The sequence below is a fragment of the Lissotriton vulgaris genome, chromosome 2_1 (genome assembly GCF_964263255.1).
Source record: "Lissotriton vulgaris chromosome 2_1, aLisVul1.2, whole genome shotgun sequence".
Classification (NCBI taxonomy): Eukaryota; Metazoa; Chordata; class Amphibia; order Caudata; family Salamandridae; genus Lissotriton; species Lissotriton vulgaris.
This window is the reverse complement of record NC_141687.1, coordinates 1734741202-1734755480: the sequence shown is the minus strand read 5'-3', so window position 1 is coordinate 1734755480 and position 14279 is coordinate 1734741202. Positions and strand designations below refer to the sequence as shown.

The window sequence follows — 14279 nt, the reverse complement described above, 5'->3', positions numbered from 1 at the left end:
CAGCTGCTATCACAAGGCATGCCATTACAACGTAAGCATGGGTAAGTATTTTTTTATTTTTTATTAATGGGAATGTAATAGTAGGGTAAGTGTTGGATAGTGTAGGGGTTAAAATTACTATTCTAACTCAAGGGAGTCATAATAGTAGGGTAAGTGTTGGATGGTGTATGGGTTAACATTTAATTAAATACTTACCCATACTTACGTTGTAATGGCATGCGTTGTAATAGCAACTGCATTGTAATGGCATACATTGTAATGGAATGCGTTGTAATAGATCCTGCGTTGTAAAAGTTTCGTTGTAATGGTAGTGCCTTGTTTCAGTTGCATTGTAATGGCTGTTTCCCATTTTCTTACGTTTTAGTAAAATCTGCAAATTTTGCAAATTACTTGGTAAAAACAATAAATCCATAACTATGCATAAACACACACCTCACACTGAGTTATTTTAAGGAACATGACTTCTGCATGGTCTAAAAGATTGCTTAAGAATCAGTTGGGTCCTTACTCACTAACGAACGTAGGTTTGCCTGTGTAGATCTCCCCATGTGTAGATCTACACCTACAACTATGGATGGAATTTCACCATTTCAATGTATATTGTTACACATAGACATAGATTAACAAGTCTCAAATAAAGGGATGGTGATACCTACAGCTAAATTTACAACCAAAAAAGTACTATTAGTTACTTTCTGAGTGCTGATGGAAATATTTGTCTCAGCAATCCTGATCTCTGTATAGAAAATAATAGGGAGTTTTAACCCTTTGGCTGCGTGGCCGATTCCCCCGCTGTGCTTGGGGGATGGGTAGCGCGCACAGCGCACCGGTGCTCATGACGAGCTCAGCTAACCATGAGCCACGTTTCTCGTGTGCTCATGACGAGCTCAGCTCGTCATAACCACGGCCGTTCGTTAGAACGCCCAGCACAGCAGAGGAATTAGCCCCGCACCTGAGCGTTCTAACTGTCATGATGAGCTCAGCTTGTCATGAGCACACGAGAACCATGGCTCACTCTTCATGAGCGTCAGAAGGGTTAAAATAGTGAATTGTAAATTTAAAAAACGATACATATATATGTTTAATTAAAATATATCACAGACTTGTATTCATATAGTACTACCACCGTAAAAAGGACCAAAAGTCATGAGCTAAACAATAATATATTATTACATTTTAACTTCATTAATTATTTTTTATTTTCATGTACTTTTTGATTTAAGTTAAATGTTAATTCGCCTCCCCATAACCCACAATATAATTTGTGTTGCTGTGCCACAGTCTTGGATGCAAGTCATGTGTCCTTTTTTATGCTTTTAATTTCTTAACAACTAAGCTACTGTTATATGTTAATAAAACATTACCATGTTTATTAGAAATCAACATTTATTTTTTTACTTAACATTTTTAATATTTAAGTTGCAAACAGGTAACATGTTAATGTAAGATGTTATTTAATGTCATTTATTGCATATGTTTCAATATGTGTAGTTGTTATTGCCTTACTCAATAAATTCAATTACTCCACTGATTGGCTGGAGTACATTTAAGCCTGTTTTGTTAGAAGCACTGATATAGTAGATTTAAATGTGTGTTTTAAACATTCCAATTGTCTTTTGTGGATCACTTGGTGTTAGGATGCCCCTCCCTAAACGCTCCCTAAATTTCTCTTAACCCTACCTATTTTGCTATAACTATTCCCCATATTCCACTTGCTTCCCAGTGTTCCTCCCTCATTTAGTTCTAAATCTAATACTTATGTGGGCATCTCCACCACCTAGACTAGATCTCCTAATAGAAAAAAATAACCTAGATAGAGGCAGATATTTCCAGCTGAAGGTATGTGAATTCCATTTTGGGGCATGTAACGTAGCGGCACTGTACATACTCCAAAACAATTTTTGTGAAAAGGCTTCTAAAAGTTCATTAATTCGTTACTGTAGTGCTACACTGGAACACTAAAAAACCCTATCACTTCTTTGAGGGTCTTTAGAAAAAGCAAGAGCTGAATGAAACACACATTAGACCGACAGATCCTGCAACAAATGAAAGGGAAAATGAAGAAATATTGAGACAGACAAAGACTGGTTGGGTAGATTTACTAGTCAGGACTGGACTCTATGGCGACAGCTATTGATATATTTAAAAGCCAAATGCAGCATAATGATGTAAAAGAGGAGAAAAGTACACAAGTAGTGATGATACAAGAACATTAGGGAAGTTTAGGAACGGGTATGCCAAGAATATAGGGCCATATGTATCAAGGCCAAATGGGTTCGCAAACGCCGAAATTCGCAGAATTTTGGCGTTTTCGAACTCATTTTCGCAAAATGGTATGTATGAAGGAATTTGGGTGCAAAATAAGGAATCGCAAATTTTGCGATTCCTTATTTTGCGATTGCGTTTAAGGAATCGCAAATTTTGCGATTGGGCCTTTTGAAAGGGCCTATAGCAAATCATAGGGCTCACTGTACCATGTATTTCAAGCTATACAGTAACTATATATGAACACTTGGCTAAGGATTAAGATAGGCAATGGCAGCTGTCTGCCACGGCAATTCTTTACGCGTCAAGGCCTCAAACTAGGATATGTGCTGGCACCACAGTTGTTCAATCTCTTCCTAGACGGTCTGACTACAGATTTGGAACAAGTTGATTCTTATCCACCTAAGCTCAGAGATTTTAATCTCGTTAATAATGCTATATGCTGATGAATTGATACTGCTGAGACAAACTAAAATCGGCTTTAAATATTTAATAGATAAATTAAATGTATTGTCAATTGCCAATGAGATGTCAAGAAACTGGTCCAATTCTAAAATTATGGTAATTAGTAATCAAATCAAAACCCCTTATTGATGGGCGTGGCCAACAGCATGGCCGGATAGGACGTGCCTCTCCGGAGCTCCCGGCGTGCTGCCACTTAATCTGACATAAATGTGACCCCAGAGCACTCAAAACCTAAAAAACGGGAACCGCAACACCCCCCGGAGCAAGCAGTGAGACCCTACCTGCAGCGAAGCCGTCTGAATATCGGCGAAAATCGAACCGACTGGGAGGCGGCGAGAACAACTCTACCGGCAATATGGCGGCCGTGGGGTCCAGGCTCCGCCGATGGACTGAGATCTAGCCGATGAGCCCATGAAGACCTGGGGAAGCCGTTTACCGATGGAACCATCCTCTCGGGGGGCCAAACAGTGAGTCCGGGAGCCCAGCGGGGGAGTTTGTAACGCCTCGGAGTCCAGCCGACCTACACCAAGATGGCGGACTGAGAGGCGAGGGTCCGGTGAGCTGACCCGGGGACCCGTCGCTAGAGGCCTGATACAATCTAAGGCAACGCGCACCTGGATGGCGGCCTTGAGCGGTGGAGGAGGAGAGCACCTGAATCAAAGAAGGCGAAAGTGTTGACTACCGGCCCGCGGCCTGTAGAGTGGGGGATGACTCACCACGAGACATATTGGGGACTACGGTGCGAGTTAAATGAGTCAGATATCTGTCCCGCAGTTTACAAAGTGGAGGAAGACACAACACGGGACATGTGGGGGGTTGCGGTGCGAGTCATAACAGTGTCCCTCTCTCCTAGAAGGATCGCACGGTCAGCCACCCCCCTTCACCCCCCTTCTCACCTCTGACCCGGGCCAGGGCGCCGAAGAGGCCGGGACTCACTGGTTGCTGCGGGAGAGAAGCTCAGGGATACTGCCAGCCATGGGGAAGAAGGACGCACCTCTCAAACCACCGAAACAGGGTCCCATGGACAGCTTCTCGGTGTCAAGACAAGTGATGGAGTCCCTCCCTGCGACCTCTGGGGTACGGACCAATACAGACTTGCTAATGGAAGCTATTCAGGCGTCCAGGACCGATATTCAGGAGTCTAGAGCGGCCTTGGAGGTAAAAATCGGGGAAGTGGGCTCCGAGGTGATGCTGCTCCGACAAGACTTCCGTAAATTATCGGACAGGGTGACGGCGACCGAAGCGAGGATAGGAGAGAACGAGGACTGGATATCCACCCTGAGAAAAGACATGGCAGAGATGCAAGCATCCCATCGCCAACTGATGTGGAAAGTGGACGATGCCGAAAACAGGGCGAGACGCAACAACCTTCACTTTGTAGGTTTTGGGGAAGGAATTGAGGGGACGAGCATGACCTCATTTCTACACACCTGGCTGATGGAGACTTTCTGTATGGTGCAGTTCTCCCCCTGTTTCGTCATAGAGAGAGCGCATAGAGCCCTCCTGGCAAAACCACCTGAAGGTGCGAGACCTAGACCGGTCATTGCGCTCTTTCTCAATTTCGCAGATAGGGACCTGATCTTGAGGGAGGCCAGGAAGCTAGGTGAGATCCGACTGGAAAACACAACTATGATGATATTCCCGGACTATAGTCAGGAGGTACAGAAACAACGCCGCTCTTTTGATGCAATGAAGGCGAAACTACGAACCTTGGATCTCTCCTACATGCTCCTTTTCCCTGCGAAGCTCAAGGTACTTTACAAGGACAAGTCAATCTTCTTCACCAACCCAGATGATGCTTGGCAGTGGCTTGAGGAACGCCCGATACTCAACAGCAGGGAAACCGTTGGAAGAGATGAGCTCGATAGAGCATTACTGCGAAGGCCTCGGTGGGAACTGCCAATGACACAGAGGCGAAAGTCGTGAAGGGTGAAGAAGCAAAACCCGGCGACACCATACCGGGGTCATGGCTCAGGAGGCGCGCGGCGAGGACGTTCGACATCACCGGGAGACCAATCCGTGACAGGATTCAGGTTTAGCTGTCTTCAGAACAACATTCGATCAGAAGGTGACGACGAGGAGGAGTTGGGGAGCCGTGCATCCGGAGGAGAAGAGGAAAGGGAGAGACAGGACTCCGTTCATCCGCTGGTAGAGGCGATCCGCCACTTGAACACGACTCTTCGGGGCGGAACAGCGCTCCTGTTACAGATACGCAAGACTCACATTCATGAACAATGGTGCATTTGGGTACTGGAAATGGCAGCCCGGCATAGGGAAGCACGCAAGTTGACACGCCTCTCTGTTTTACACGTTTTACTGTTTTTTGGTTTTCTGACTGGAGGAATGTGTGGGTGGGCGACAGGCCTACTCTTACGGAAAGTTCTGTCCTGTGCTGGGATGCAACTGGAAGGGGAGGGAGGTGGGGAGAGGGGTGGTAGAGGGGGATTTCATGTTCATTCAGGTTGGGGAACGGGTGGGAAGAGTTGGGGGGGACAACAGTTGGGATAATACAGCAATGCACTTTGAACCTCCACACCACGTATACATGCCAGAGACTAACCACATACAGCCATCACATCTTTGAATGGCGAGTACTTTAGGCACTCCTCATTGGGGAGATAGGGGAATGAGCATCCTGACGTGGAATGTCAACGGATTAGGCTCTAAAGTTAAGAGAGGTCTAGTGAACTCCTACATTAAAAGGGTGGACCCGGATGTTACCTTACTACAGGAAACACACCTCAAGGGTACACAGTGTGCCTTTATCTCTAGGGGCCGACATAGAGTTCTGGCTCATGCGGGCTACACATCGGATTCCAGAGGGGTAGCGGTCATCATTAAAAAGTCCTCACCATTCTGCACCACACGCACCTGGATAGATTCACAGGGGACATACGCTGGAGTACAGGGTACCTGGAATAGACGCACATACATGCTAATTTCGGTTTATGCACCGCCCAAATTACAGACCCGTACGCTGACAGCGCTAGCGAACATCCTATTAGATACAGCGGAAACTATACAAGTGGTGGGAGGTGATTTTAATGATGTTATGAATATAGAACAAGACCGATCCGGGGAAGCAGGGAGAGGAGGGCATCAGAGCACACTGTTCAGTCAGATGTCCAATATAGGACTCATGTATATCTGGAGATGGCTACACCCGACACAGCAAGCCTACTCATATTATTCTGGGGCCCACAGGGTGTTCTCGGGATTGGAATATGTTTTCATGTCCCGACAGTACCTGAGGGTGGATGATACTGCAGAATATAATGCCAGAGGCATATCGGATCACTCGCCACTGTTCGTAAGGGTGGGACACAACCAGGGCAGGGGCACAGGCTCCTGGAGCTTAGCGGCCTGGGACCTTCAAAACGCAGCCATACTGAGAGGCATTCGAGTAGACATTAAGGTCTATATCGCAGAAAATGAGGGTACGGTGAAGTCGAGTGTCACCTTCTGGGAAGCCCTAAAGCCGGTATTACGAGGTAGGATGCAAGGCAGACTGGGAGAGAAAAGACGTAAACTCCGGGCCGAGGTTGCTGCCCTGGAACAGACTATCCTAGGATGGGAGAGGGAATACCAGACCCATGAAAACAGCAAGACTCTTAGAAGGCTACTGGATGCCCAGAGGCAATAAAGAGAATTGGCAACTAATGAGGCGAAGACCCAATCCCTCGCCACCCTTCATCGCCTATATGACGTGGGTGACAAGTCAGGCAAACTTTTAGCGTCTCTCAGTAAAAAGGAGCGGGCGGCTAGATGGGTAGACATTATTTTTACCGCAGACGGGACTAGTGTTAACACTGACACAGAGATAGCTGAAGCATTTGCTACGTACTATGAACATTTCTACGCAGCTCGAGATCTTGTACTTGTGAGGAAGCGTTACAATACATGGAACAGACGGACCTGCCGGTGCTGCCTCCTGAGGCCCTGGTGGTCTTAGAGGCGGACATAACGACTGATGACATCACGGAAGCCATTGCTAAGCTGAGACCGGGCAAAACCCCGGGCCCGAATGGTTTCCCGGCCGAGTTCTTCAAGCGCTCGGCGGACCTTTTGACACGCCACCTTAAGGGCCTCTTTACTGTTGCCTACCAGGAGGGGGAGCTCCCTCCAGATCTCGCCATGGCAACGATTGTCCCAATCTACAAGGAGGGCAAGCCTCGAGAGAATTGTGCTTCCTACCGCCCCATCTCCCTCCTTAATACGGATGTAAAACTGTTAGCAACCATCTTGGCGGTCCGCTTAAGAGCGGTTCTTCCAAGCCATATTCATCTAGACCAATCAGGTATTTTACCAGATAGGGTGACTAAATTCAACCTTAGAAGAACCCATAACTGGCTGCAGGAAGTGCGTGGGCGGAGCGAACCTCACTGGTTCCTTCCTTTAGATGCAGAGAAAGCATTTGACGCGGTACACTGGCCATTCCTCTATGCAGTGCTCCACAAGTTTGGTTTCGGACCAAACTTCGTAAAATGGGTCCAGCTCCTCTACACTATCCCGAGAGCCAAGGTGAGGGTGAACGGGAAAATTTTGCGTGAGTTCCGGATTAAGAGAGGTACCCGACAGGGTTGTCCCCTGTCTCCCGTCCTCTTTACACTCACTATTGAGGTACTCGCAGCCAGGATCTGGCAAAACAAGGACATCTTGGTTTTGCAAGCAACGACATGGAGCCGCCGCAAGAAAAGATCTTGCTCTATGCAGGCGATGTCTTGCTATATATAACTAAACCAGAGACCACCATCCAGGAGTTATTCCGGGAATTAGAGCAATATGGCGGGCAGGTGGCGCACAAAATAAATTGGCACAAGTCTATTCTTTATGACCCTGGGGGACGTGACAGGTGGGGAAGGTTACCGGAGAGACTACTGACGACTACCGAAGGCTTCCAATACCTCGGGATCTATATAACCCTGAGGGAGACCCTCTCGTTCCAAAGAAACCTGGAACGGATCATATTGAACGCGGTGGCGGATATGGACCGTTGGAGACAGCTCCCACTCACGCTCCTAGGCCGAGTGGCCATGTACAAAATGATCACTCTACCCAAATTCCTCTACGCCCTACAAAACGAATATTATCCACTACCGACTGTGGTCTTCGCTAAGATTCATGCTGACCTACGATCCTTTCTTTGGCTAGGCAAACATGCTAGGGTGGCTCTGACTACTCTCCGGAGACACCAATACAGTGGGGGGATCTTGCTCCCTAACCTAGAGGCCTACTACTGGGCGGAACATCTGACACCAATTAATGATTGGTTCCATGCCCCGGCGGACCACCCGACTTATGCCTTGGAGAGAATTAAAATGTCGTCCAAAAACCTATTGTGTTATCTTTATGGGGGCGCTAGAAGGGCACAGCCCCTTTCGGCAACGTCTCTCACACTTAATGCATGGACTAAGACCACAAGACGCATGGGTTGGGAAAAGAAGCCTACACGGCAGACACCGCTGTGGCACTGCCAGTGGTTGGCAGAACTTAACAAGCTACGAGGGTTCCAAAGGTGGGACGATATCGGCATCTCCACTATAGGAGATGTGATAGCCAAAGGGGAGCTGAAGTCCTTTCAAGTACTTAAAACAGAGTTCGGCCTACATAATACACAGCAGTTCAAATACATCCAACTAAGGCACGCATGGCGAGCCCAAAACGTCACACTCACTTGTATCCCAGAATATGCACCATTAGAGGGGCGGCTCCTCCAAGAGCAGATAACGGGGAAGGCGGTCTCCCTAACCTATAAAACCTTAACTAATAATATGCTAGGAGACCTGGCAAAACTCAGAGGCACGTGGGAGGCAGAGGTGGGAGAGATGGAAGACCTGGATTGGGAGATAGTGTTGGTGCATCCCCGAGAGGCGGCAATCAATTCAAGACTGCGACTCATTCAATTTAATGTACTCCATAGAACCTATTATGATAGATTGCGACTTAGTAAAATGGGGAAAGTAGAAGACTCACGGTGTCTTAGATGTCACGAATGTGACGGGGACTTCTATCATACTATCAGGGCATGCGACACAATACAAACGTACTGGACACAGGTATTCAAGGAATTAGAGGAGGTCTTGGGGGTTCCGATCCAACAGGATCCCAAGCTGGCACTGCTAGGCATGACCAATGAGGTAGACCTGACTCGCCCACTTCTTAAATGTAAATGTAAAATGTATAGGCATTTATATAGCGCACTACTTACCCGGAGGGTCCCAAGGCGCTTCGACCGCTGTGAAACCCTTCCTGGCTTCCCTGAGAGGTGGTCCCTTAATGGGTATCTCCAGGGTCAGACCAGGCATCCCCGGCGGTCTGGTGGGGCCGTTAGTGAAGATGAGGCAAGCTAATGCCCAGAGTTGCCGAGTGTGATCGCTGATCAGAGTGGGCACCGAGGCGAGAGAATTATCGAGTCCGCTGACCCTGGTCCAGAAACCTGACGCGCCGGGAATCGAACCCTGGTCCCGGGCCGTCCTCTGCTGTCCGGTACGGCCGCCTCTAACCAGTGAGCCACACTTCTTACATTCTTACAAAAAAGGGACATCGCAAAATATTGGGTGGCACCAGAACCGCCGGGACTGGAAGAATGGAGGAGGGGACTGGATCTCTATATGGCAGCCGAGAGAGTTACTTATAAGGCAAGGGGGTGCCCCAAAAAATTCCGGAGAGTTTGGTGCAAATGGCACCACTATCACGGACTAGATGGGGCGTGTGAGGGGTGTATATGTTAGGTATAGGCCAACACACAGAGACAACTTTGACACTGCTAGTATGGATGAGATGAGACAAGATGAACACGAAGGGTGACATGAGGCACTGGACATTTGAGGCTTCGAACTGTGAAAGGATCTACTGGCTTTGAGGGGGTTGGGGGGGAATTAGAAGTGTAACTGCTGCTGTTTTCTTGACTGTTTTGTTTGAGTTATAACAAAATGCCACAAAAAAAAGTGCAAACTATCCACTGAATGACTATCTCCTTCACTGTTCATTGTAACACAAACAATTAATATGTGGTGCTTATCTGCATTTCAGGAGATAAATGAGTACGGGGTTCAATAGAGCTGCCTTCCAAAAGGGGCACTTCAAATGTTAAATCAATCTGGTCCTATATAAAAAAGGCTTCCTATAAAGGTTTTTCCTATGATTTAGTAGGGACAAAAGAAAATAAATATTTGGAACACGTAAGACAATCCAGTAAACTAAATGGATTAAAAATGCACTTGATTTACACTCTGCTACGGATCTGGGAGGGAGGTGGGAGAGCTACGATGATGGGACTGTGGGGATGTTGCTGGATATGGGCATGCTTGTTGGATGTTAATTTCTTTCGCATATTGTTTGTTGGTTTATTGGGGGGTGGGAAGGGATAAAAAAGAAAAAGCAGATACTCGGAACGTTCATTGGATGCTCACACTTGTTTATGAGTTTGTATTTCCACCGCTCTAACGATATTTGCTGCACAACCTTCGGGTTGTGGGCTAAATGGCTGTGTGTTGCTCTACCGACTGTGCTGTGCACTAATACTGGTGAATAGCTAGAATACTGATTGATTACTGGTATTTTTCTGTGTGTCTGCAATAAAAAAAAAAAAACCCTTATTTATGGTATCTTCAAGGACAGCCTCTAGACATTGTGTCTGTATATAAATACCTGGGGTTGTTATTTGATGAGCATGGCTCCAGTGGCAGCTTCCATAAAGAGAAAGGGGTGAGGTGGGGGAACACGGGAGTGGGAGCACAGGGTGAGCGTGGGGGGAGGGAGTTAAAGAATATTCATTTAAAAAAAAAAAGGAAATCTTAACTACAGCTGCCAGCTACCTCCTGTGTAATGCCTCTGTCTTCTTGCTCCCAGCAGACACTGGGACTACATCACAGACTCCCTGTGCAATTCAATGAGAGCACAGGGATTGACCTGAGCAGGTTGAAAAGACCCTCCGCTCAAGCCAGAGAGTCTGTGAGGTTTCTCCAGCCCAGCTGTTTAATGAAGCTTGATGGGAGAAACCTTAAACTGCATGTGTTTTTGTCCATCCTGAGACAGCTGGCAAAACACACATGTGCACTTAGAAATGATATAGCACTCCTCTGCCTCCCCACCGAGGCCCTGCCCCTCATTACTGCCCACTAGCTCAGTCAACAAGTGAAAAATAAATAATGAAGTTATATCATTTTATTTTTCAGGTACTAGCTGCGAGCTAGTTGGGCGACGCTCCTCCGCCATTGCTGAGGAGCGCCCCTTGGAAGGCTCATTCCAATCTCAAAAGCAACACATTTTCCAGAAAAGTAACACCCTGGCTCAGGAATTCTGCTCTCTGCTCAGTGTGTTGAAGGGACCATCTCTTGGCCTGTTCTTAAAGATCATTAAAACCCAATTATTTCTGATATGGACCTATGGTAGTAGACGCTGCGCGGCCATGACGCTGCGCAACTTAACACCATAATCTCAAGCCTTTAGAAGAGCATCTTGAATTTGCCAAAAATGCTTCACCATCACAAATTTGTTTAAAATTTAGAATTGCCAAACATTTCATAGCCAGGCATTGAGCTTATATTAAGACTTGCTACAGACTGATAAGTACAGACAGTTATTCAGTGAACACAATATTATGGCCTACTTTAGTTAACTGTCCCTTAATTCTTGGCAGACTGTATTTGAACTCTGCTATACACAATTTTGGTCTGGATTCCTTTTAGTACCTGAGTATAGCATACACTGCCTTAAAAAACATAATAAATTGCCTGACAAGTAAGCTGTCGATAGTGGTATATTAGACAACACTGTGCAAAAAATCTCATGCCTGGATGGTGTTACAGAACTCCAAGTTCCTAAAATCTCAGCCAGGCCTTGTTTCTGGGTACTCACTATTCCTAAAACTAAAGTGTATGCTTTTTTGCTTTGTTCAATTACCAGCCTTACTTTTTTTTTTTTTTAAACAATTTTTATTACAGAAATTTTTTTTTTCAAAACATTAAGGAGCCCCCCCCCCCGCCCTCCACCCACTCAAATAGAGGCATGGTTGCAAGACAGATTCAAAGCACCGCCATGGAGACAAATAGAAGTCCCTTCATGTTATCTGGGTGGTTCGCACTATCAAACCCCAATATTATTTCCGGTGTTGTAATGACAATTTCTGTTTCAAATATTTCAGAGAAAAAGGTGGATATCTCACGTCTGATGGTACATAGTGCCCCGCAAGTAGCAAACATATGTATTAGATCTACTTCAGGCATCATGCATCTCGGACAAAATGTCCCTTTACCTGTACTCCATTTAGCTAGCATATAGGGGGTATGGTATAGAAGAAAGAAAGTTTTGTAGAATTGTGCTTGCAGTTTTGAAGACATTAGTATCGATTGGGATAGCTGGAATGCGTTCTGGATGGGTATAATTGAGATTCCGAGTTTATTCTGCCTATTATCTATGTGTTTGTCCATATCATCCGGGAATCCAGTGGTCAACTTGGTGTATATTGCCCCAATTTTTACTTTGCTACAATGAACAATAGATTCTATTAGCTCGTTTTTCTGAAGAGCTACCCTACCCTTTTCATGATATAGTCCCTGACCTGTAAATATTTGAAGAAGTCCCTATTTTCTAGGCCATATTTGTGTTTTAGAGACTCGAATGAGGCCAGACCAGCTGACTCATAAAGAGAACCGACTTGGATTATACCAAGTCTGGTCCACCGTGTCATACACATAACAGAAAAGATATCCGGGAGGTTGTTGTTGCCTATAAAAGTAGTATAGTACGAGTACCGGCCTAGCCCTTGATGTTTACGGATGTCATTCCAGGCAGCGTAGATACCCTTTAAAGTTTTGAAGCGTACTTCCTTAAAATGGCAGTCATAAGTCAGTCGCCACAAGTGTGCGCTTGCTTGATTGCCAAGAATAAGTTCCTGAGGGTTGGGAACAGATCTTTCTAAGCGATCGTCCTGATTATTCCTGAGCAGCTGGCTACTATACTTAAGTATTGTCGCCCACCAGTAGGTTTTAAGGTTTGGGAGTGCCAAACCTCCTCGTTCTTTTGGTAGGGTAATAAATCTATTGGATCTTCGTATTTTCCCATAGCTCCATATGAAGCGAGAAAAAATGTTATCGATTTCCTTAAATAAAAGTGGTTCAAAATTGAAGCAAATGGTTCTAAAAAAATATAAAAATCTAGGAAGATATACCATTTTGATTAGATTGCATCTTCCTATGATTGTAAGGTGTAGGTTATGCATTTTTTTTAGGCATTTTTCCGTTTGTTTCATTAGAGGAGCCATGTTAAGTTTAACCAGATTGTTTAAATTAGCGGTAAGGTTGACACCGAGATACGTTGCCTTATCCGTTACCCTTATATCGACAATATTGCTATTGCTGTTGATTAAGATTTGAGTTTTAGTCTGGTTTAATTTATACCCCGAGATTTCGCCAAATTTGTTTGCCTCTAGTTCCATTGCCTCTACTGATTTTTTAGGATCAGCTGTACCTATGGCAATGTCATCGGCATATGCTAAAGACTTTGTTTCGCCATTAATAGTCCTTATTGGCATTATTGAAGTATTCAATTCCAATCTGTGGATGAAAGGTTCGATGAATATGGCAAATAGGAGAGGTGAACAAGGGCACCCCTGTCTTGTACCTCTTGATACTTTAATTGTGGCTGTGTTTTCTCCATTTATTGAGACCACAGCTTCTGGATTAGAGTACATCTTGCGAATAGCAATTGATAAATGTCTCCCCAATCCCACTCCTCGACATAGCGGTCCATAGATATTTCCAGGAGACCCTATCAAAGGCTTTTTCAGCATCTAAAAGGATAAGTGCCATAGGGTCTCCTGTTACGTCCGCTATGTCGAAGAGCGTGATCACCCTCTGAATGTGATCAGTAGTAGATCTACCGGGAACAAATCCATGCTGTCTTACGGAAATAATTTTGTGGATTACCGGGGCCAATCGACTAGCGAGTAATTTAGAATATATTTTTGCGTCGTTATTTATCAGGGTAATGGGGCGGTAAGCCCCTAGTTCCTTTGGATCTTTATTTTTTTTAGGAAAAACTATGATTTTAGCCTGATTCCATGATTTGGGTGCTCGCCCTCCCTTAAATACCTGGATTACTAGATTGGTTAGGATTTCTTTTAGTTGTTTGTTGAATTTAACGTAGAATTCAACTGGAAATCCGTCTAGGCCCATTGCTTTTCCGGTTGGGAGACTATTTATCGACAGGAGAATTTCGAGCCATTGTGGAGTTTCTGCAAGTTTGTCTTTGTCGGTTTCGGGTAGTAGACAACCTGTACCAAGATCCAAATATGTATCTATTTTGTATTGATTTTTCCCTGTCTCGGTGTACAGATCTTCATAGTATCTATGGAACGCTTCCCTTATCTCTTGAGAATCACAGGTCAGGCCTTTAATTGGGTCTCTAATTTTAGTGATTGTGTTGTCGCTGATCTGTTGTCTTAAGCGGACAGCCAGTTGGTGTCCTACCTGCTCATTAAGCTCATATATTTTCTCCCTGTTCACAATGGCATTGGTTATTGCTTTTGCGGTGAATGTCTCTGTTAT

The 14279-nt window shown here is 45.4% G+C and overlaps 1 protein-coding gene across 1 annotated transcript in view; it reads left to right on the top strand.

Moving 5' to 3' along the window:
- LOC147733207 (mucin-5AC-like) overlaps positions 1-14279 on the top strand; it is a 179705-nt gene that overhangs the window by 90621 nt on the left and 74805 nt on the right. The window lies entirely within an intron of this gene.